This window comes from Zea mays, chromosome 4 (genome assembly GCF_902167145.1).
Source record: "Zea mays cultivar B73 chromosome 4, Zm-B73-REFERENCE-NAM-5.0, whole genome shotgun sequence".
Classification (NCBI taxonomy): domain Eukaryota; kingdom Viridiplantae; phylum Streptophyta; class Magnoliopsida; order Poales; family Poaceae; genus Zea; species Zea mays.
In genome coordinates this window covers 237,389,557-237,413,221 of record NC_050099.1, presented here as the reverse complement: position 1 = coordinate 237,413,221, position 23,665 = coordinate 237,389,557, and positions in this window count along the sequence as shown.

Here is a 23,665-nt window from a genome sequence, read left to right as displayed (position 1 = left end):
GCGGTGAGGACACGAGTCACCTGAAGAGCAAGTTGGTACCTGGAATCTCAAGTCCCAGGCAAGTTGTGCCCTTGATCACTTCTTTTACCCACTCATGTTCTAATTAATCATAATGATCTGCATAGGTTAATTTTGATGGGACCTAATAGGTTACCCTAGTTTGTCTATCTTTATGCCTTGTTCACCACTGAAGTTTTTGGGTAGTACTGGCTAGTGCTATATGTGGTTTTGGGCATTGAGATACACATTATTCATGATTATACCTTTGTTATCCGTTGTTATTTACTGTTCATGTCAAAATCATTAATGTTAATTGGAACATAGAGCTTAACTTGAGAAACACGTGCCACCACAAGGGTTTATGGACGCCCTTGGCTGACTATTTAGGAAAGCTAGTGGAGGACTACCTTACCCGAAAGGGGCAAGGGCAGTAGGGGAGTGGTCAGTGTAGGGAGGCCCTCGGGAGGATTTTGCTGCGATGGCGGTCCTGCAAGGGATTCCTGCATTGGAGCTTCCTATAAACTGTAGCGGGTTTTCTGAAGCTAGTGGAACTTTGTAAAGGCCTCGTAGTGTTACCCTGCCTCGCCTCCTCGGTAGAGGTGTATGGGAAGTCGCGATCCCTTGGCAGATGGGTAACATGACTTGTGGGTAAAGGGTACCACCTCTGCAGAGTGTAAAACTGGTATACTAGCCGAGCTCACGGTCATGAGCAGCTCAGGACTCTCTGATGATTAAATTATGGAACTTAAATTCAATTTGTCATATGCATTGCATCGCATGTGATGTTGTTGTTACTTTTGTTCTACTACTTAATTAGGTTGGTATTTACTTATACTTAGTAATTGCTAATAAAATTTTGACCAACTTTAAAAGCAATGCTCAGCTCTAACCATCCTCTTTGGTAAGCCTTACACTTCACATGAACTCCCACCTTTGGCGAGTTCATTCACATTATTCCCCACAACTTGTTGAGCGATGAACGTATGTGAGCTCACTCTTGCTGTCTCACACCCCCCCCACAGGTCAAGAACAGGTACCGCAGGATGAGGCGCATGGAGGATGTTGTGATGAGTTCGTGAGAGGTCTAGGCCGTCGTCTCCCAGTCAACTTTGGGTTGCTGGACCGTTGTCTCCTTATAATGTAATTATTTACTTATTTTGTATAGAACTCCTGTTATGTAGTAAAGATGTGACATTCGATCCTGTGCCATGATTCATCATATGTGTGAGACTTGGTCCCAGCACACCTGGTGATTATGTTTACGCCCGGGCTTTGGACCCCTAAAACCCGGGTGTGACAGAACTGCTAATAAAATTTTGACCAACTTTAAAAGCAATGCTCAACTTTAACTATCCTCTTTGGTAAGCCTTACACTTCACATGAGCTTCCACCCTTGGTGAGTTCATGCACATTATTCCCCACAACTTGTTGAGTGATGAATATATGTGTGCTCACCTTACTGTACTCACATATCCACCAGGTCAAGAACAGGTACCACATGATGAGGCACATAAAGAATGCTGCGATGAGATCGTGAGAGGTCTAGACTGTCGTCTCTCAGTCAACTTGGGTTGCTGGATCGTTGTCTTTATATAATGTAATTATTTAATTATTTTGTACAGAACTCCTATTATATAGTAAAGATGTGACATTTGTTTCTGTACCATGAGTCATCATATGTGTGAGACTTGATCCTATCACACTTGGTGATTATTGCTGTGCCCGGGTTTTGGACTTCCTAGAATCCGGGTGTGACAACATGGCACACACCGGACAGTGAACAATGTCATGTCCAATGCATCACCGGACTGTCCGGTGTGCCCATTGACAGAACGACTGAAATAGTGGTTGGGGCTATAAATACCCCCAACCACCACCATTCAAGCCATCCAAGTCTTCAGACCTTCACATTTAATACTAGAGCAAAGACACACTCCAAGAAACAATTAAAGGATTAAATCCTCTCCATGTTCCAAAATCAACTCAAGTGCTTAGTGACTTGAGAGAGGATCATTTGTGTTTCTTTTGTTGCTCTTGTTGCTTGGATTGCTCTTTTCTTCTCACTCTAAACTTTTTAAGTGCTTTGTAAAGCTAGCAAGAGACACCTAAGTGCGTGGTTGTTGGGGACTTGTTCTCAAATGCTATGAGTCAAGAACAAGGCAACATAGAAAATGTTAATCGGTAAAATCCTTCGTCCTTCGAAGCATTATTCCCCTTAGGATATAATGGTTTTCGGACGAAGGTTATGAAGGGCGTACCTTCATAAATTCACTATACAGTGACGAAGGATGAATTGTAAGGAATATAAAGGACAACATAAACAATTATATATTATTATCATGTATAAACAGAAATAATGTTGAATTACAAATGTACCTTCAACTTGAAGGAGATGAAAGTACAAGCGTGACGCAAAAGCGAATGCCAAATCAGCGTGAACAGTACGGGGGTACTGTTTACCTATTTATAGGCACAGGACACAGCCTATGTAAAATTACATTTATGCCCTTTACATTTGATAATAATTCTATAGTAATCTATCGAGGTCTGAATAGCCTTTTCATCTTTAGGTCGGTTTCATTTTTTGCTGCCACGCCGAAGCTTTCCTGCTCACACCTTCAGCGCTGTATCAACCTTCGTATTATTCTGGTCTGCTGTGATGCTGATTTGAGTCCGAAGATACCCGTTCACACATTATACTCCAGAAATACTGTTAAATCCTGTTTTTGAGGACCTTCGGAAGCCGAAGGCCCCCAACAGTAGCCCCTCGCAATATTAATTTGTTTAAGATAATAAATTTAGATTGCGACATGGACGAAGGCTTTACGCCGAAGGTCTGAAAAAACACCTTCCCTTTGCTAGAATAGCAACATTCACTGACAAGCGGGGTCTTTCAATTTCCAACGCACTGGGCGTATAAATACGGTCATATCGCAAACTCATTTGGCACGCTCTCTGGCTATCTGCTCCCGCTCACTCAATTTTTAGCTCTTGTGCACTAAGATTTGCTGAGTTCTTAGTTTTGAAGCTTCGGCTTTGAAAACAGTTTTTTAGTGTCTCCGAAGATGTCTGAAGATAAGAAGGCTGTCACCGAGATGAAACTGAGTCTCGATGAAGAGAAAAATCTGGGGTTTCTTATAGCAATGTCGAAGACCAACACAGAAAAAATCACCAAGGAGATTCTAGAAGGTTTGTCTGAGGATACTGGTGACAGCGACAGTTATGATGTGGACAGCGGTGGTGAAGACTCCGAAGATCGTCCCTGGCGACCAAGCCATTCAGTTTATGGTAAATCAACTATCAAAGAGAATCATCTTGTCAACATGAGAGGAAGGTATTTCCGGGATTTGTCCGTTGTGAGGGCCGACGAAGGGGAGAAGACTTGTCCACACCCTGAAGAGAATGAAGTCGTAGTGTACCGAAGCTTTTTGAAAGCTGGGCTGCGATTTCCCTTGAGCAGCTTCGTCGTGGAGGTGCTGAAAATATTTGAAGTCTATCTTCATCAACTTACCCCCGAAGCAATTATAAGGCTGAATATCTTCGTATGGGCCGTGAGAAGCCAAGGTCTGGAACCTGATGCGAAAAGCTTCTGCAACATACACGAATTATCATACGAGACAAAACCTTGGGGTAAGGAACAGTATCACAATAACTTTGGCTGCTACAATTTTGTTTCTCGGTCTGGGTCAAGCTGTCCCGTGCCAACCTTTCGGAAGAGATGGCCCGGCGACTGGATGACAGAATGGTTTTATGTGAAAAATGATCTGAAAGCACGAGAAGATATCAAAGGTATAATTATGCGCCCTATTTGGCAAAGCTTTGGCCTTCGGAGGCCGAAGGTTGAAATGAATGAAGCTGCCGAAGAATGCCAGAGAGCCTTCGGCGCTGTCTGTTCTTTTATTGGAACGAGAGATTTAGTACAAGAGCATATTGCCTTCAGGGTATGGCCGCTCGCAGAGAAATGGAAAATGCCGCAAGAAACCATAAAAGAGGCCGACGAAGGTGGACTTATCAGGTTGAAGTACACTTTTAAGTTCGGAGATAAATTCGTTGAGCCAGATGATGACTGGTTAAAAAGCATTGAAAATTTAAGTGATGAACTGCTTGGGGCTTATTCGAAGGCCGAAGATACTGCACTGTCAGCAGCCTTCGGAGGCCGAAAAAAGAAGAGGCTGAATCGGGTATTTGATGCAATCGGGTTCGTCTACCCTGACTATCGTTATCCCACTCGAGGGCAGAAGAGAAAAAACACAACCTCTGCAAAAGAAGAAGCTGCAACTGCTCCTAGCGAGCTAGAACCGAAAAGAAAAAGGATAAAGGTCCTCACACATCGGCCGCGCTATATTGAATCAGCTTCGGTGCCCGAGTTCACCAGAGAAACTTCTTCGGCCACCGAGGCTGAAAAGCCAACCAAACCAACCTTGCTGCCAGAAGTTGCAGAAATGGCCGAAGCGCCAACAAGGATAGATTTGAAAGATCCGAAGATTTGGCTACCAGAAACCAAAGAGATGGCCGAAGCGCCATCCACAGAAAAAATGGAAGAAGTGAAAAAACCAACTGAAGAAAAAACATCAGAAGTTTTGAGTCCTGCAGCAAATGTTGAGACAGTAAAAAATCAAAAAGTGCCAGCAGTGACTCCGAAAAGAAAGAGAATGGCAAATGTGCTAGATGTACTGGAAACAATTAAATCTTCAAGCACACCTCCGAAGAAGGCTACTGCCATTCCCGAAGCGAAAACTGAAATTTCTGATACTAAAGCTCCAGAGCAAGAAATTGAAGCCGAAGCTGGGTCCTCAGAGTCCGCGAAGATAAAATCCTTGGAGACTGAGGAAGAAAAAACAACAGAGCCAACTTTTGGTGAAGAAATCGGTGTCATTGCCCCCGAAGCATCCTCCAAAGTCCGTGATTATATTGTTCATCATGCTTCGGGGGAAAAACTATCAGAAAAAGAAGAGCAAGAGGCCCAGCGCTACGCCCAAAAACTGAAGTATCCAAAGGGGGCGTTAATATTCAATGGCAGTGGAGAAGAAGACTTTTTGTATTGTCTCCCTGACAGCAAGGAGATTTCTGTCTGTCGGGAGATGAGCAAGAGCTTCGGATTCCCAACATTAGAGGACGGGCTCTCAGTGCTGTCGAAGAACGATCTGGCCGACAGCCTGGCATATAATAGCTTAAAGGTGCAACAAATGGGATCTTTGTATTCTTTGTTGGGACCAAAATTTTTCATTTACTTAAATCTATTGACGCACACATATTTCTCTTTGCAGGGCCTGATACTTAGCAATGCCCTCAGGGCACAGAAAGATGCTGAAGACGAAGGGTGTGCTATAGCCCTGAGCAACCTTCATTCTGAAGTAATTGAAATGAGGAACGAAGGTCTCGAAAAAGATAAAATATTACACTCATTGATAAATAAAATAAAGGAAGACGAAACTGCTTTTAAAGGTCAAGCTGAAGCTCAGAAGCGCGAAATTGAAGATCTTCAGAAACAACTGGCCAGAGCCAAAGAAGAACGCATACTTGAAGAAACAAAGCGAGAACTCAGCGACCAATGGGCAGATCACTTAGAAGGAACTGTTGAAGAGCTTCGTTCGTCCAAGAAGAGATGCTATAACAAATCTATAGAGTGTGTTAAGAAGTTAAAAGCTAGCTTCGCCAGAGTCGGCGCATTCTCAAGCGAAGAAAACTTCACAAGAGGCAATCCCGAAGGTCCCATCGAATGGATCGACCACGAAGCTGAGGCCTTCGAGGAAATTTTAAATAGCCGTGGAGATATATGTGCTTTCTCGGGTGCCAGAGGAATTGCCACCATTTTAGAGAAAAAGGGCTGCGAACATGTAAAAATTTTAGCACAATCCGAAGCTGCTTTGTCCTTCGAAGATGCAAGAGATCCTTCGGCCGAAGCTAGCATGATTGGTGGAAAATTTTTCACCGATATCTGGGATAATGGTGGCCGAGAAATGGCCGGAGAAATTATTCGAAAAAGTGAAAAGGGCATTCACGATGCTAGAGAAGTGGCTGAGGCTGCTAAAAAAACGCAGAGCCCGAAGGGCAAATAGGTATCGACTAATGGTTTTATTGTGTTGTAATTTTCGATTTTAAACTTCGTTCGCAATTTGTAATAGCAATGTAGCCGTATCCTGTCCTCCTTCAGATCCTACTAAAGCGTCTTCGGGACCTCCCCTGAAAGGAGACGACGAAATTAAAAAGATGGCTGAAGCTATCATGGATGAAGTTGTCAATCGGCTCCTGAACGAGGCTACAGAAGTCGTCTTGAGAGAAGATTAAGTATTGTTGTAAAAACTTCTGAAATGTGATATATTGTAACATGTTGTAATCCTGAATGTAATATACCTGTTTTTATTGTTCAATTATTTACGATGCATGAAATTTTACACGTACCGCTTTTGAGTCTTTGACGAAAAAACACCTTCCCTTCTTTTCATGCTTCGTGAAGAAGAATTTTTCTTTATCCCAACAATATCCAGTGTTCTGCTGAATAATATCCAGGCTTCGTGAAGATATTTTCTGAAGCTATACTTCCGAAGATCAATAATGTATCTCCTTGTGACATTATGATTTTTCCTTTTTTTCAAAACATTCTTCTGTAGATCGATATTGTGTCCACCTCTTGTGCCAAATGCAACATGATGTATGATGCTTATGCTATATGAAATGATGCGATGATGTTATGTTATGTGAGGTGATGTTTATTCCGAAGATACACACGCATCCCTGCAATAAAACACAATCTTTTATAAGCCTCCCTTAGGAGCTTCTTCGCCTTTTACTTCAGCGGAATCAGCGTTTATTTTTCGCTGTAAGCCTCCCTTAGAAGCTTCTTCGCCTTTTACTTTCAGCGGTATTCGCGTTGACTTTTCGCGCCTCGCCTTTTACTTAGGCGGTATCAGCGTTGACTTTTCGCTGTATGCTCTGCATTCCCTTTGGAACGACTTTGGAGCAGAAAACTTACACTGCGCTCCCTTTGGAACGGCTTTTTGTGACTTCGGCAAACTTACTCTACGTTCCTTAGAACGACTTTTTGTTGCTTCGAAGAATTTTCGATAATTCGAAGGTCCTCTTTGTTATCACAAATCTTTAAACTTCAACAACTTAAGCCTGTGAAGAAAATATATTTTGCTTGTGGCAAACAACGAAACTGTTTACATGAAATCTAAACAATGTCCTTTATTACACAGAAAATAAGACTGAATAAGAAAGACTGCTATTAAGGTAGGATATTTGTCAATAGATGTGTTTTGACTCTGGCACAGTGCTGTTGACTGTACGAGCTTCGGACTGCTCTCTGAAGTCCCTTTGGTGTGGAGCATACTGGCTCCCTTCTGGCTGCTGGCACTAGTAAGAATGTGATCATCAGTGACGATTTTCTAGTGACGCTGGTGACTTCAGTCACAGATTGATACATTTCTATGACCAAATTGATAGCTTCGTCAACAATTACAAGGGACGAAGATTAGACTTGAATATTAAAGACGAAAATGAAAGGAACGTCATAGACGAAAATGAAAGGAACGTCACAGATTAATTTGGCTTGATCGGCTGACGTATTGCTGAAATAAATTGGTCACAGATGAGTTTTAGTAAAAAACGACCCACGTGTACACACGGCGTGGGATCCTTGGCCTACATGGGCCGCAGTTTTTTGGGACACAGCCCCCACCTGGCGACGCGGACCCGGCCCAGTACGAAGCGGCAGTTAGTTATTTGGCAAAAAAAAGGTGCGCCCGCGGAGCTTCGAACCAGGGACCTGCGGCTTGCGTTAAATCGTTGCTACCACCAGACTACGGACTTGTTCGTGTATATAAAGAAACTATCCGTTTGTTAATGTGTTCCCATCTGTCGTTATGTTAACAGGTTTTCCCAGCCGCCATTCTGCGATCTGCATGGTTCGCCTGTTCTGATTTTTTCCTGCTGCGATCTGCGCTTCTGCGATCGGCCGTCAGGTTACGGCACACAACGACGCCGGCGTCTGTCGTCGTCCGCTTGATCGGCAACTGGGTAGCGTCGCAGCGAACGAGCGATCTTGTCGCCTGATCCATTGATCCAACTGTGTTGGAAGAACGGCGTCGTCTGCAAACAGCGAGGCAGAGAAGCTTCGGGCGCGGCAAAGCAGCGGCGTCTTGCGCATAGCTACGGCGGGCGTGGACAGAACAGCGGCAGGGCGGGGAGAAAAGACAAGGTTTGATGTGTTGTGTTTTTGACAATAAGGTTCTATGTGCGTTTGAATTTTATTTCATATATGCATGTGTTTGATGTGGTTTTCAATTTTGTTCAATGTAATCATAGTTATGGAGTTAATGCAAGTTTTAATTTATTGTCAAAATAGATGGATAGAAGATGGGTTTATGGGAAACAATTCACACCTGCATATGTGAAAGGAGTTGAAGAGTTCATGAATTTTGTTACTGAAAGATACCCAGAAGACACAGACATTCGTTGTCCGTGCGTGAATTGTCTTAATCAAAGGTTGCGACCTCAGAGTGAAGTAGAAACTCATATACACATTTATGGAATGTCAGCTACATACACGAGGTGGATTCATCATGGGGAGTCGGCAGATACAGAAGTTGCGGGTATAGAGGAGGATGTCGAAGGATATGATAATGACTTTGGGATACATATGGATGTGGACGATGATGTTTACGATGATGATCATGGAGTACCTGAGATGATCGGTGAACTGTTTGCAGCGGCAGAGGCTGATGGAGAAGAGCCAAGATTTGCAAGAGTTCTTGGAGATTCAAAGAAGGCACTTAGTCCGGGTTCTAGCCATTCAAAATTTTCTTTTATGGTGAGGATGTTGTATATGAAGTCTCGTTATCGAATCAGCAATACAGCATTTTCAGCAATGATGAAGCTGATGTCCGATGGATACCCTAATAGTGAGTTGCCAAAATCATATAATGAGGTCATGAAATATCTTAAAGAATTGGGCCTTGGATACGAAAACATCCATGTGTGCAAGAACAATTGTGTGTTGTTTCGGAATGTTAATGCTAAATTGAATGAGTGCCCAGTATGCACGGAGTCTAGATGGAAAGATGAAACTGGTTCGAAGCGGGTTCCACATAAGGTTTTGAGGCATTTTCCACTGTTGCCAAGGTTGAAAAGAATTTTTGCTTCAAAACAAACTTCAGAGGAAACACAATGGCACAAGAAAGTGAGGAAGCCAGTCGCCAATGTGATGAGCCATCCAGCTGATGGGGAAGCGTGGAAGGACTTTGACCGAAAGTACCCAGGTTTTGCAAATGATCCGAGGAACCTGAGGCTAGCCTTAGCTACCGATGGATTCAATCCATTTGGCAACATGAGTACCCAGTACAGTATGTGGCCAGTGCTTGTGACACCGCTTAATCTCCCACCATGGGAATGCGTGAATCCAACAAACTGCTTTATGTCTTTACTCATCCCAGGTCCAAGATGTCCAGGAAAGGATTTTGATTTGTTCCTTGAGCCCCTAATTGAAGAACTGCTGAAGCTATGGAAGGGTGTCAAGACATATGATGCATGTACTGGTAGGAAGTTCGACCTTCGTGCTGCTGTACTATGGTGTATACATGATTATCCAGCGCTGGCCACGTTATCTGGGCGAACAACAAAAGGGTATTATGCATGTATTTATTGCGACAAGAATCCATTGTCTATGGCAATAAGGAACAAGTTATGCTACATTGGACATCGTTGTTACCTTAAAAGGACACATTCATGGCGGAATAGCTTGGATTTCAATGGTAAGCGTGAAAACAAAGTTGTGCCTGGCAGGTTCACTGTGGATGAGGTCCTACAAGAGCTAGAGAAGGTGAAAGATGTCAGACCAGGGAAGCAGGCTGACATTACTGGAAATAAAAGGAAGCGTAGTAGTGACGGTCCAAAGATTTATAGCCGGAAATCTGGGTTGTGGCAATTGCCATATTGGAAAGATTTGATGCTTCCACATAATCTCGATGTGATGCACATAGAGAAAAATGTATGTGAAAATATTCTTTGCACACTACTTAGTATACCAGGCAAGTCCAAGGACACACATAATGCAAGGCTAGATTTGTATGATATGGGCATAAGACCTGAACTGCACTTGCAACAAGATGGCAACTCGGCCTGCAGGGCTCCACCTGCTCCATATGTGTTGGGGAAGGATCAGAAAGTCGAGTTTTGCAAGTTCCTCAAAGGTATCAAGTTTCCTGATGGATTTGCGGATAACCTAGCAAGATACATAAGTGAAGATGGTTCAAAGGTGGTTGGAAAACTGAAAACACATTCTTGCCACATACTCCTACAGAGAATCATAGCCGCTGGCCTTAGAGGACTGGTGAGGAAGGATGTATATGAAGCAATTGCAGAGCTGGGGACCTTCTTCAGGGAACTATGTAGTAGAAATCTACGGATAGATGTTGTGCAACGGCTAAAAGGAGATATTCCATTGATCCTATGCAAGCTTGAGAAAATATTTCCACCTGCCTTCTTTGATGTCATGGTGCACTTGAGTGTCCACCTTCCCGATGAGGCAATGCTTAGAGGACCTGTTCAGTATGGATGGATGTACCCAATAGAAAGGCGACTAGGCACTTTGAAAAATTTTGTAAGGAACAGGGCTAGGCCGGAAGGATCAATTGCTGAGGCATATATGGCAAGTGATACCTTAACATTTTGTTCTAGGTACATGAAGGATGTTGACACTAGATTTAACCAGGATGATGATAGTGGTACAGAGATGCCATTGCCTAATGACATGTGATAGTCGCCTAGAGGGGGGGGGTGAATAGGGCGAAGCTGAAATTTACAAATATAAACACAACTACAAGCCGGGTTAGCGTTAGAAATATAAACGAGTCCGAGAGAGAGGGTGCAAAACAAATCCCAAGCGAATAAGCAAGTGAGACACGGAGATTTGTTTTACCGAGGTTCGGTTCTTGCAAACCTACTCCCCGTTGAGGAGGCCACAAAGGCCGGGTCTCTTTCAACCCTTCCCTCTCTCAAACGGTCCCTCGGACCGAGTGAGCTTCTCTTCTCAAATCAAAGCCGGGAACAAAACTTCCCCGCAAGGGCCACCACACAATTGGTGCCTCTTGCCTTGATTACAATGGAGTTGTGATCTCAAGAACAAGTGAGAAAGAAAAGAAGCAATCCAAGCGCAAGAGCTCAAATGAACACGGCAAATCACTCTCACTAGTCACTAGGGCTTAGTGTGGAATTGGAGAGGATTTGATCTCTTTAGTGTGTCTAGAATTGAATGCTAGAGCTCTTGTAGTAGTTGAGAAGTAGAAAACTTGGATACTATGAATGGTGGGGTGGTTGGGGTATTTATAGCCCCAACCACCAAACTTGACCGTTGGCTGGAGGCTTCTGCGCGATGGCGCACCGGACAGTCCGGTGCACACCGGACAGTCCGGTGCCCCTGCCACGTCATCACTGCCGTTGGATTCTGACCGTTGGAGCTTCTGACTTGTGGGCCCGCCTGGGTGTCCGGTGCACACCGGACATGTACTGTTTGATGTCCGGTGCACCGGTATTGGCGTGCCTGACGTCTGCGCGCGCATTAAATGCACCGCAGGGAGCCGTTGGCGCCGCAGGGAGCCGTTGCTCCGCTGGCACACCGGACAGTCCGGTGCACACCGGACAGTCCGGTGAATTTTAGCGGAGCGGCTGCCGCGCGAGCCCGAGGCTGACGAGTTCCGAAGACCGCGCTTCCTTGGAGCACCGGACATGTCCGATGCACACCGGACAGTCCGGTGATTTATAGCGCGACGGCTTCCAAGAAATCCCGAGGGCGAAGAGTTTGAGTCTGAGTCCCCTGGTGCACCGGACAGGTACTGTTCACTGTCCGGTGGCGCACCGGACAGTCCGGTGCGCCAAAACAGGGGTGCCCTCGGTTGCCCCTTTGCTCCTTTATTGAATCCAAAACTTGGTCTTTTTATTGGCTGAGTGTGAACCTTTTACACCTGTATAATCTATACACTTGGGCAAACTAGTTAGTCCAAAGATTTGTGTTGGGCAATTCAACCACCAAAATTATTTAGGAACTAGGTGTAAGCCTAATTCCCTTTCAATCTCCCCCTTTTTGGTGATTGATGCCAACACAAACCAAAGCAAATAGAGAAGTGCATAATTGAACTAGTTTGCATAATGTAAGTGTAAAGGTTGCTTGGAATTAAGCCAATATAACTACTTACAAGATATGCAAGGAATGTTTCTTTCTTATATAATATTTTGGACCACGTTTGCACCACATGTTTTGTTTTTGCAAATTCTTTTTGTAAAACCATTTCAAAGATCTTTTGCAAATAGTCAAAGGTAAATGAATAAGAGTTTGTAGAGCATTTTCAAGATTTGAAATTTTCTCCCCCTGTTTCAAATGCTTTTCCTTTGACTAAACAAAACTCCCCCTAAAAGAGATCCACCTCTTAGTGTTCAAGAGGGTTTTGATATATTATTTTGAAATGCTACTTGCTCCCCCTTTGAACACAATAGGATACCAATTGATAAATACTTCTTTGAAAATACTAAGTTTTTGAAATTGGTGGTGGTGCGGTCCTTTTGCTTTGGGCTCATTTCTCCCCCTTTTTGGCATGAATCGCCAAAAACGGAATCATTAGAGCCCTCGAAGTAAGTTCTTCCTCTTTGGTCATAAATGAATGAGTTAAGATTATACCAAAGACGAAGTCCGGTCCTTTTGCTTTTGAGCTTTTACTCTCTCCCCCAAGGATGAAGTCCTTTTCTTTGATGCTCATTTCTCCCCAAGGAATAGAGAGTTGCTCGGAGTGATGGCGAAGCATGAGTTACGGAGTGGAAGCCTTTGTCTTCGCCGAAGACTCCAATTCCCTTTCAATATACCTATGACTTGGTTTGAAATAGACTTGAAAACATATTAGTCATAGTACATAAAAGAGATATAATCAAAGGTATTCAAAAGAGCTATGTGTGCAAGCTAGCAAAAGAAATTTCTAGAATCAAGAATATTGAGCTCATGCCTAAGTCTGGTAAAAGATTGTTCATCAAGAGGCTTGGTAAAGATATCGGCTAATTGATCTTTAGTGTTAATGTAAGAAATCTCGATATCTCCCTTTTGTTGGTGATCCCTAAGAAAATGATACCGAATGGCTATGTGCTTAGTGCGGCTGTGCTCGACGGGATTGTCGGCCATTTTGATTGCACTCTCATTATCACATAGCAAAGGGACTTTGGTTAATTTGTAACCGTAGTCCCGCAGGGTCTGCCTCATCCAAAGCAATTGCGCGCAACAATGTCCTGCGGCAATGTACTCGGCTTCGGCGGTGGAAAGAGCGACCGAATTTTGCTTCTTTGAAGCCCAAGACACCAAGGATCTTCCCAAGAACTGGCAAGTCCCCGATGTGCTCTTCCTATTAATTTTGCACCCCGCCCAATCGGCATCCGAATAACCAATCAAATCAAATGTGGATCCCCGAGGGTACCAAAGCCCAAACTTAGGTGTGTAAGCCAAATATCTCAAGATTCGTTTTACGGCCGTAAGGTGTGATTCCTTAGGGTCGGATTGAAATCTTGCACACATGCAAACGGAAAGCATAATGTCCGGTCGAGATGCACATAAATAAAGCAATGAACCAATCATCGACCGGTATACCTTTTGATCCACGGACTTACCTCCCGTGTCGAGGTCGAGATGCCCATTAGTTCCCATGGGTGTCTTGATGGGTTTGGCATCCTTCATCCCAAACTTGGTTAGAATGTCTTGAGTGTACTTCGTTTGGCTAATGAAGGTGCCCTCTTGGAGTTGCTTGACTTGGAATCCCAGAAAATACTTCAACTCCCCCATCATTGACATCTCGAATTTCTGTGTCATGATCCTACTAAACTCTTCACATGTGGACTCGTTAGTAGACCCAAATATAATATCATCAACATAAATTTGGCATACAAACAAGTCATTTTTAAGAATTTTAGTAAAGAGTGTAGGATCGGCTTTTCCGACTTTGAAGCCATTAGCAATAAGGAAATCTCTAAGGCATTCATACCATGCTCTTGGGGCTTGCTTGAGCCCATAAAGCGCCTTAGAGAGCCTATAAACATGGTTAGGATACTCACTGTCTTCAAAGCCGGGAGGTTGCTCAACATAGACCTCTTCCTTGATCGGTCCATTGAGGAAGGCACTTTTCACGTCCATTTGATAGAGCTTAAAGCCATGGTAAGTAGCATAGGCCAATAATATGCGAATTGACTCAAGCCTAGCTACGGGTGCATAGGTTTCACCGAAATCCAAACCTTCGACTTGTGAATACCCTTTGGCCACGAGTCGAGCTTTGTTCCTTGTCACCACACCATGCTCATCTTGCTTGTTGCGGAAGACCCATTTGGTTCCTACAACATTTTGGTTAGGACGTGGAACTAAATGCCATACCTCATTTCTGGTGAAGTTGTTGAGCTCCTCTTGCATCGCCACCACCCAATCCGAGTCTTGAAGTGCTTCCTCTACCCTGTGTGGCTCAATAGAGGAAACAAAAGAGTAATGTTCACAAAAATGAGCAACCCGAGATCGAGTAGTTACCCCCTTATGAATGTCTCCGAGGATAGTGTCGACGGGGTGATCTCGTTGGATTGCTTGGTGGACTCTTGGGTGTGGCGGCCTTGGTTCTTCCTCATCCTCCTTTTCTTGATTATTTTCATCTCCCCCTTGATCATTGCCATTATCTTGAGGTGGCTCATCTTCTTGATTTTGCCCTTCATCAACTTGAGCCTCATCCTCATTTTGAGTTGGTGGAGATGCTTGCATGGAGGAGGATGGTTGATCTTGTGCATTTGGAGGCTCTTCGGATTCCTTAGGACACACATCCCCAATGGACATGTTCCTTAGCGCGATGCATGGAGCCTCTTCATTACCTATCTCATCAAGATCAACTTGCTCTACTTGAGAGCCGTTAGTTTCATCAAACACAACGTCACATGAGACTTCAACTAGTCCAGTGGACTTGTTAAAGACCCTATATGCCCTTGTGTTTGAGTCATAACCAAGTAAAAAGCCTTCTACAGTTTTAGGAGCAAATTTAGATTTTCTACCTCTTTTAATAAGAATAAAGCATTTGCTACCAAAAACTCTAAAATATGAAATGTTGGGCTTTTTACCGGTTAGGAGTTCATATGATGTCTTCCTGAGGATTCGGTGAAGATATAACCGGTTGATGGCGTAGCAGGCGGTGTTGACCGCTTCGGCCCAAAACCGGTCCGGTGTCTTGTACTCATCAAGCATGGTTCGTGCCATGTCCAATAGAGTTCGATTCTTCCTCTCCACTACACCATTTTGTTGTGGAGTGTAGGGAGAAGAGAACTCATGCTTGATGCCCTCCTCCTCAAGGAAGCCTTCGATTTGTGAGTTCTTGAACTCCGTCCCATTGTCGCTTCTTATTTTCTTGATCCTTAAGCTGAACTCATTTTGAGCCCGTCTCAAGAATCCCTTTAAAGTCTCTTGGGTTTGAGATTTTTCCTGTAAAAAGAATACCCAAGTGAAGCGAGAATAATCATCCACTATTACAAGACAATACTTACTCCCGCCGATGCTTATGTAAGCAATCGGGCCGAATAGATCCATGTGGAGTAGCTCAAGCGGCCTGTCGGTCGTCATGATGTTCTTGTGTGGATGATGGACTCCAACTTGCTTCCCTGCTTGACATGCGCTACAAATCCTGTCTTTCTCAAAATGAACATTTGTTAATCCTAAAATGTGTTCTCCCTTTAGAAGCTTATGAAGATTCTTCATCCCAACATGGGCTAGTCGGCGGTGCCAGAGCCAACCCATGTTAGTCTTAGCAATTAAGCATGTGTCGAGCTCAGCTCTATTAAAATCTACTAAGTATAGCTGACCCTCTAACACACCCTTAAATGCTATTGAATCATCACTTCTTCTAAAGACAGTGACACCTACATCAGTGAATAGACAGTTGTAGCCCATTTGACATAATTGAGAAACAGAAAGCAAGTTGTAATCTAAAGAATCTACAAGAAAAACATTGGAAATAGAATGGTCAGGAGATATAGCAATTTTACCCAATCCTTTGACCAAACCTTGATTTCCATCCCCGAATGTGATAGCTCGTTGGGGATCTTGATTTTTCTCATATGAGGAGAACATCCTTTTCTCCCCGGTCATGTGGTTTGTGCACCCGCTGTCGAGTATCCAACTTGAGCCTCCGGATGCATAAACCTACAAAACAATTTTAGTTCTTGACTTTAGGTACCCAAATGGTTTTGGGTCCTTTGGCATTAGACACAAGAACTTTGGGTACCCAAACACAAGTCCTTGACCCCTTGTGCTTGCCCCCAACATATTTGGCAACTACTTTGCCGGATTTGCTAGTAAGCACATAAGATGCATCAAAAGTTTTAAATGAAATGGCATGATCATTTGATGCATTAGGAATTTTCTTCTTAGGCAACTTAGCATGGGTTGGTTGCCTAGAACTAGATGTCTCACCCTTATACATATAAGCATGATTAGGGCCAGAGTGAGACTTCCTAGAATGAATCTTTCTAATTTTGCTCTCAGGATAGCCGGCAGGGTACAAAATGTAACCCTCGTTATCCTGAGGCATGGGAGCCTTGCCCTTAACAAAGTTAGATAAGTTCTTTGGAGGGGCATTAAGTTTGATATTGTCTCCCCTTTGGAAGCCAATGCCATCCTTGATGCCAGGGCGTCTCCCATTATAGAGCATACTTCTAGCAAATTTAAATTTTTCATTTTCTAAGTTATGCTCGGCAATTTTAGCATCTAATTTTGCTATATGATCATTTTGTTGTTTAATTAAAGCCATATGATCATGAATAGCATCAATATCAACATTTCTACATCTAGTACAAATAGTGACATGCTCAATGGTAGATGTAGATGGTTTGCAAGAATTAAGTTCAACAATCTTAGCACGAAGTATATCATTCTTATCTCTAAGATCGGCAATTGTAATTTTGCAAACATCAAAATTTTTAGCCTTAGCAATCAAATTTTCATTCTCTAATCTAAGGCTAGCAAGAGAAATGTTTAATTCTTCAATCCTAGCAAGCAAATCATCATTACTATCTCTAGAATTGGGAATTGAAACATTACAAACATGTGAATCAACCTTAGCATTTAAACTAGCATTTTCATGTCTAAGGTTGTCAATCATCTCACGGCAAGTGCTTAGCTCACTAGACAATTTTTCACATTTTTCTACTTCTAGAGCATAAGCCTTTTTAACCTTAACATGTTTCTTGTTTTCTTTAATTAGACAATCCTCTTGGGAGTCCAAAAGGTCATCCTTTTCATGAATAGCACTAACTAATTCATTTAATTTTTCTTTTTGAGCTATGTTAAGGTTGGCAAAAAGGGAACGCAAATTATCCTCCTCATCACTAGCATTATCATCACTAGAAGATTCATATTTAGTGGAGGAGTTGGTTTTAACCTTCTTCTTTTTGCCGTCCTTTGCCATGAGGCACTTGTGGCCGACGTTGGGGAAGAGGAGTCCCTTGGTGACGGCGATGTTGGCGGCGTCCTCGTCGTCGGAGGAGTCGCTTGAGCTTTCGTCGGAATCCCATTCCCGACAAACATGGGCATCGCCGCCCTTCTTCTTGTAGTACCTTTTCTTCTCCTTTCTTCTCCCCTTCTTGTCGTCGCCTCGGTCACTGTCACTAGATATAGGACATTTAGCAATAAAATGACCGGGCTTACCACACTTGTAGCAAACCTTCTTGGAGCGGGACTTGTAGTCCTTCCCCCTCCTTTGCTTTAGGATTTGGCGGAAGCTCTTGATGACGAGCGCCATTTCCTCATTGTCGAGCTTGGAGGCATCTATTGGTTGTCTACTTGGTGTAGACTCCTCCTTCTTCTCCTCCGTTGCCTTGAATGCAACGGGTTGGGCTTCGGATGGGTCGCCAAGCTCGTTGATTTTCCTCGAGCCTTCTATCATGCACTCAAAACTTACAAAATGCCCGATAACTTCCTCGGGGGTCATTTTAGTATATCTAGGATTACCACGAATCAATTGAACTTGAGTGGGATTAAGAAAAATGAGAGATCTTAAAATAACATTTACCACTTCGTGGTCGTCCCACTTCTTGCTCCCGAGGTTGCGTACTTGGTTCACCAAAGTCTTGAGCCGGTTGTACATGTGTTGTGGCTCCTCCCCTTTTTGAAGCCGGAACTGACCGAGCTCCCCCTCGATCGTTTCCCGCTTGGTGATCTTGGTGAGCTCATCTCCCTCGTGCGCAGTTTTGAGCACATCCCAAACCTCCTTGGCGCTCTTCAATCCTTGCACTTTGTTATACTCTTCTTTGCTTAAAGAGGCGAGGAGTATCGTCGTTGCTTGAGAGTTGAAGTGCTCGATTTGGGCCACCTCATCCTCATCATAGTTTTCATCCCCTACGGATGGTACCTGCGCACCAAACTCAACAACATCCCATATGCTTTTGTGGAGCGAGATTAGATGAAATCGCATTAAATCGCTCCACCTAGCGTAATCTTCACCATCAAAAGTTGGTGGTTTGCCTAGTGGGACGGAAAGTAAAGGTGTATGTTTGGAAATGCGAGGGTAGCGTAGGGGGATCTTACTATACTTCTTGCGCTCTTGGCGCTTAGAAGTGACGGAGGGCGCATCGGAGTCGGAGGTAGAAGTTGATGAAGTGTCGGTCTCGTAGTAGACCACCTTCCTCATCCTCTTGTGCTTGTCGCCTTTCCGATGCGGCTTGTGGGAAGAAGATTTTTCCTTCTTCTCTTTGTGGTGAGAAGAAGATTTCTTCTCCTTCCCTTTGTTGGAGGAGCTCTTCTTCTTCTCCCTCCTTTTGGTGCGGGACTCTTCCGATGAAGTACTTCCTTGGCTTGTAGTGGGCTTTTCGCCGGTCTCCATCTCCTTCTTGGCGTGATCTCCCGACATCACTTCGAGCGGTTAGGCTCTAATGAAGCACCGGGCTCCGATACCAATTGATAGTCGCCTAGAGGGGGGGGTGAATAGGGCGAAGCTGAAATTTACAAATATAAACACAACTACAAGCCGGGTTAGCGTTAGAAATATAAACGAGTCCGAGAGAGAGGGTGCAAAACAAATCCCAAGCGAATAAGCAAGTGAGACACGGAGATTTGTTTTACCGAGGTTCGGTTCTTGCAAACCTACTCCCCGTTGAGGAGGCCACAAAGGCCGGGTCTCTTTCAACCCTTCCCTCTCTCAAACGGTCCCTCGGACCGAGTGAGCTTCTCTTCTCAAATCAAAGCCGGGAACAAAACTTCCCCGCAAGGGCCACCACACAATTGGTGCCTCTTGCCTTGATTACAATGGAGTTGTGATCTCAAGAACAAGTGAGAAAGAAAAGAAGCAATCCAAGCGCAAGAGCTCAAATGAACACGGCAAATCACTCTCACTAGTCACTAGGGCTTAGTGTGGAATTGGAGAGGATTTGATCTCTTTAGTGTGTCTAGAATTGAATGCTAGAGCTCTTGTAGTAGTTGAGAAGTAGAAAACTTGGATACTATGAATGGTGGGGTGGTTGGGGTATTTATAGCCCCAACCACCAAACTTGACCGTTGGCTGGAGGCTTCTGCGCGATGGCGCACCGGACAGTCCGGTGCACACCGGACAGTCCGGTGCCCCTGCCACGTCATCACTGCCGTTGGATTCTGACCGTTGGAGCTTCTGACTTGTGGGCCCGCCTGGGTGTCCGGTGCACACCGGACATGTACTGTTTGATGTCCGGTGCACCGGTATTGGCGTGCCTGACGTCTGCGCGCGCTGCGCGCGCATTAAATGCACCGCAGGGAGCCGTTGGCGCCGCAGGGAGCCGTTGCTCCGCTGGCACACCGGACAGTCCGGTGCACACCGGACAGTCCGGTGAATTTTAGCGGAGCGGCTGCCGCGCGAGCCCGAGGCTGACGAGTTCCGAAGACCGCGCTTCCTTGGAGCACCGGACATGTCCGATGCACACCGGACAGTCCGGTGATTTATAGCGCGACGGCTTCCAAGAAATCCCGAGGGCGAAGAGTTTGAGTCTGAGTCCCCTGGTGCACCGGACAGGTACTGTTCACTGTCCGGTGGCGCACCGGACAGTCCGGTGCGCCAAAACAGGGGTGCCCTCGGTTGCCCCTTTGCTCCTTTATTGAATCCAAAACTTGGTCTTTTTATTGGCTGAGTGTGAACCTTTTACACCTGTATAATCTATACACTTGGGCAAACTAGTTAGTCCAAAGATTTGTGTTGGGCAATTCAACCACCAAAATTATTTAGGAACTAGGTGTAAGCCTAATTCCCTTTCAACATGTCTGTTTTTAAGCATGGTGCTACTCTTGTTGGAGGTACTAAGACTGAGTACATTGATGATGCTACCATGAATAAGTTAGTTTGGTATGTGCTACATAATGCTGATGAAGTACATGAATATTTGACGTAAGTTAGTTTGGTATGTGCTACATAATTTATGTTATGTTTATTAAATTTGAAAATATGCTTATGAATAAAGTATGCCATGCAGTCTGTACAGGGAGGAGCTATCGCAGCAAGGTGCACGTCCAAATGATGTTGATCGAATGGTTCAACAAGGATTTGCAAAGTGGTTTATGTCCCATGTAAGTCACTAAACTTTTATGTTATAGGTTTACTAAAGTTTTGGGTATGCATATGTAATTGCTCAGCTGAGTAATTTTGTTGCAACAGGTTGAGAAGAAGCGTAATGAGAATCCAGAATTGGTTAGCGAAGGACTGTGGGCACTGTCATGTGGCCCAGCTCGGCGAGTTAAGACTAGTACAGCTTGCAAGATTAATGGAGTGCGGTTTAGCACAGTGGATCGTGAGAAGTTCATGCAGACACAAAATAGTGGTGTAATGACTGAAGGTGAACATAATGGGGAGAACATAGATTTTTATGGTGTCCTTAAAGAGGTAATTGAGTTACAATATAACTCGAATTATCAAGTTCGTCGGTCGGTGGTTGTATTTCGATGCGATTGGTACAACCAAGTAGGAAAGACTGTGGGCATTCGAGATGACAGCCATTTCAAATCCATCAATGTGCAGTCATTTTGGTACAAGTCCGATCCTTTTATCTTGGCAGACCAAGCGAAAAAGATATTTTACCTGCAAGACACAACTCCACAATGTAAAGATTTTCGAGTTGTGCAGAAATTTGAACATAGGAATATTTATGATGTGGCTGAAAAATATGAGGGCAATAATGATGTGCATCAGGATGATTATTGTTCTGATACAGACCATATAGTGCAAGAAGGTGATGATAATCAGGTTCTGCACAATGTTGAAGGTGGAGAAGCCAGTCTAATTGAAGGCAATTTAGAGGAACTAATAAGAAAAAAGAAGGAAGCTGCTATTATTCTTGAAGATAGTGAGGATGAGGAGGAAGATAATACAATGTTTCAATATTTTAATGATGGTGGCGATGACAACAATGATGACATGTCCATAGAAGATGAAGATGAGGATTTCTAGTATTGATAGTTGATTTATGAAGTGTTCAGTTCAGATTAGTACAGCATACTGAAAGTGTGTCTGAAATTCAGTTCATGTTTAGATGATACAATGTATTTTCTGTATTTTCAGAACTGAATGTGTGTCTGAAATACTGAATTTGGGGTGAACTGAACTTGTGGTGAACTGAATGTGTATTCTGTATTTTGTGTATTTTTAGAACTGAACATCTGAAAATTTTCAGTTCATGTGATCTAAGCAAGTTTTAATTTATTGTCAAAATTTAAGCTGGGTTTTAATCTGAAAATGCAGAACTCTGAACTGATCTCTGAAAATGAAATGACCATCTGGGCAGTTTAGAATCTGAACTTTGAACTGGGCAGTTTAGAATCTGATTTTTGGGGTGTTGATGGAGGTGTACTCTGAACTTTGAACTTTGGACTGGGCAGAACTCTGAACTTTGGCTGGGCAGAGTTCTCAGATTGCTTGTGAGGACTGGGCAGAGTTCTCAGAACACCCAGCAATCTGAACTGGGCTTGAGAATTTATGACACCCAGCAATCTGAACTGGGCAGAGTTCTCAGATTGCTTGAGAATTTATGAACTTTGGCTGGTTTTGTGGATTTGAATCTGAACTTTGAACTTTGGACTGAGCTATATATCTCAGAGAACTGAACTTTAAACAAATAGATAACCAACAAATCTGAGCTGGGCAGCAATCTGAACTGGGCACCAATCTGAACTGGGCAGCAGAGTTTACTCTGAACTAAACAATCTGAAAATGCAGACTCTGAACTGGGCGCTCGGTTACATCCTGGACAGAGAACAGTTTATGCTTAAATATACCTGCGCTCTGTTACTAACGAACAAACGTGACTAGTCCAATGGTAACTCCTTGCTGCTGTGAACCCTGGCGTCTTGTGTTCGAGCTTTGGGATAGGTAGGTTTTTTTCGTTTTGTTTACATTTTTCAATCATTTTCGATTTTTTCTTTTATTTATTTACATGTATAGCACCCGTTTCTCCAAATCATTTCAACCTTTTTTTGGGGTGTTAATGGAGGTGTACCATGATGTTTTGTGCCGGTGCAATTTTTAGAACTAGTTTAACTATTAATGTAAGTATTTGTTATTTTACTAAAGAATAAGTGCTAAAAAACCTAGAAAACTCTAAAAACTTGCATGGACCATTCATTTTGGTGTACAATGTTCACAAAATAGTTTCAACTCATTCGGACAAAGTGGTGACACACATCCTAAGAAAGGCATACATCTCTCATACAAGGCTAATTACTAAGTGAGAGATGTTCATGCTTGTGATGGATCAATACTACCACTTTCTCCAAATCATTTTAAACTTTAATGGCATGCTTATTGAACCAACATATGATGTTGTGTGCAGTTATGCATTGTTCAGACCTAGTTTACTAATTACTGTAATTATTTGTTGTATTTCGTAAAGATATTTGTTACAATACCATAGCCTAGCTAGAAAACTCTAAAAACTTGCATGGACCATTCATTTTGGTGTACAATGTTCACAAAATAGTTTCAACTCATTCGGACAAAGTGGTGACACACATCCTAAGAAAGGCATACATCTCTCATACAAGGCTAATTACTAAGTGAGAGATGTTCATGCTTGTGATGGATCAATACTACCACTTTCTCCAAACCATTTTAAACTTTAATGGCATGATTATTGAACCAACATATGATGTTGTGTGCAGTTATGCATTGTTCAGACCTAGTTTACTAATTACTGTAATTATTTGTTGTATTTCGTAAAGATATTTGTTACAATACCATAGCCTAGCTAGAAAACTCTAAAAACTTGCATGGACCATTCATTTTGGTGTACAATGTTCACAAAATAGTTTCAACTCATTCGGACAAAGTGGTGACACACATCCTAAGAAAGGCATACATCTCTCATACAAGGCTAATTACTAAGTGAGAGATGTTCATGCTTGTGATGGATCAATACTACCACTTTCTCCAAACCATTTTAAACTTTAATGGCATGATTATTGAACCAACATATGATGTTGTGTGCAGTTATGCATTGTTCAGACCTAGTTTACTAATTACTGTAATTATTTGTTGTATTTCGTAAAGATATTTGTTACAATACCATAGCCTAGCTAGAAAACTCTAAAAACTTGCATGGACCATTCATTTTGGTGTACAATGTTCACAAAATAGTTTCAACTCATTCGGACAAAGTGGTGACACAC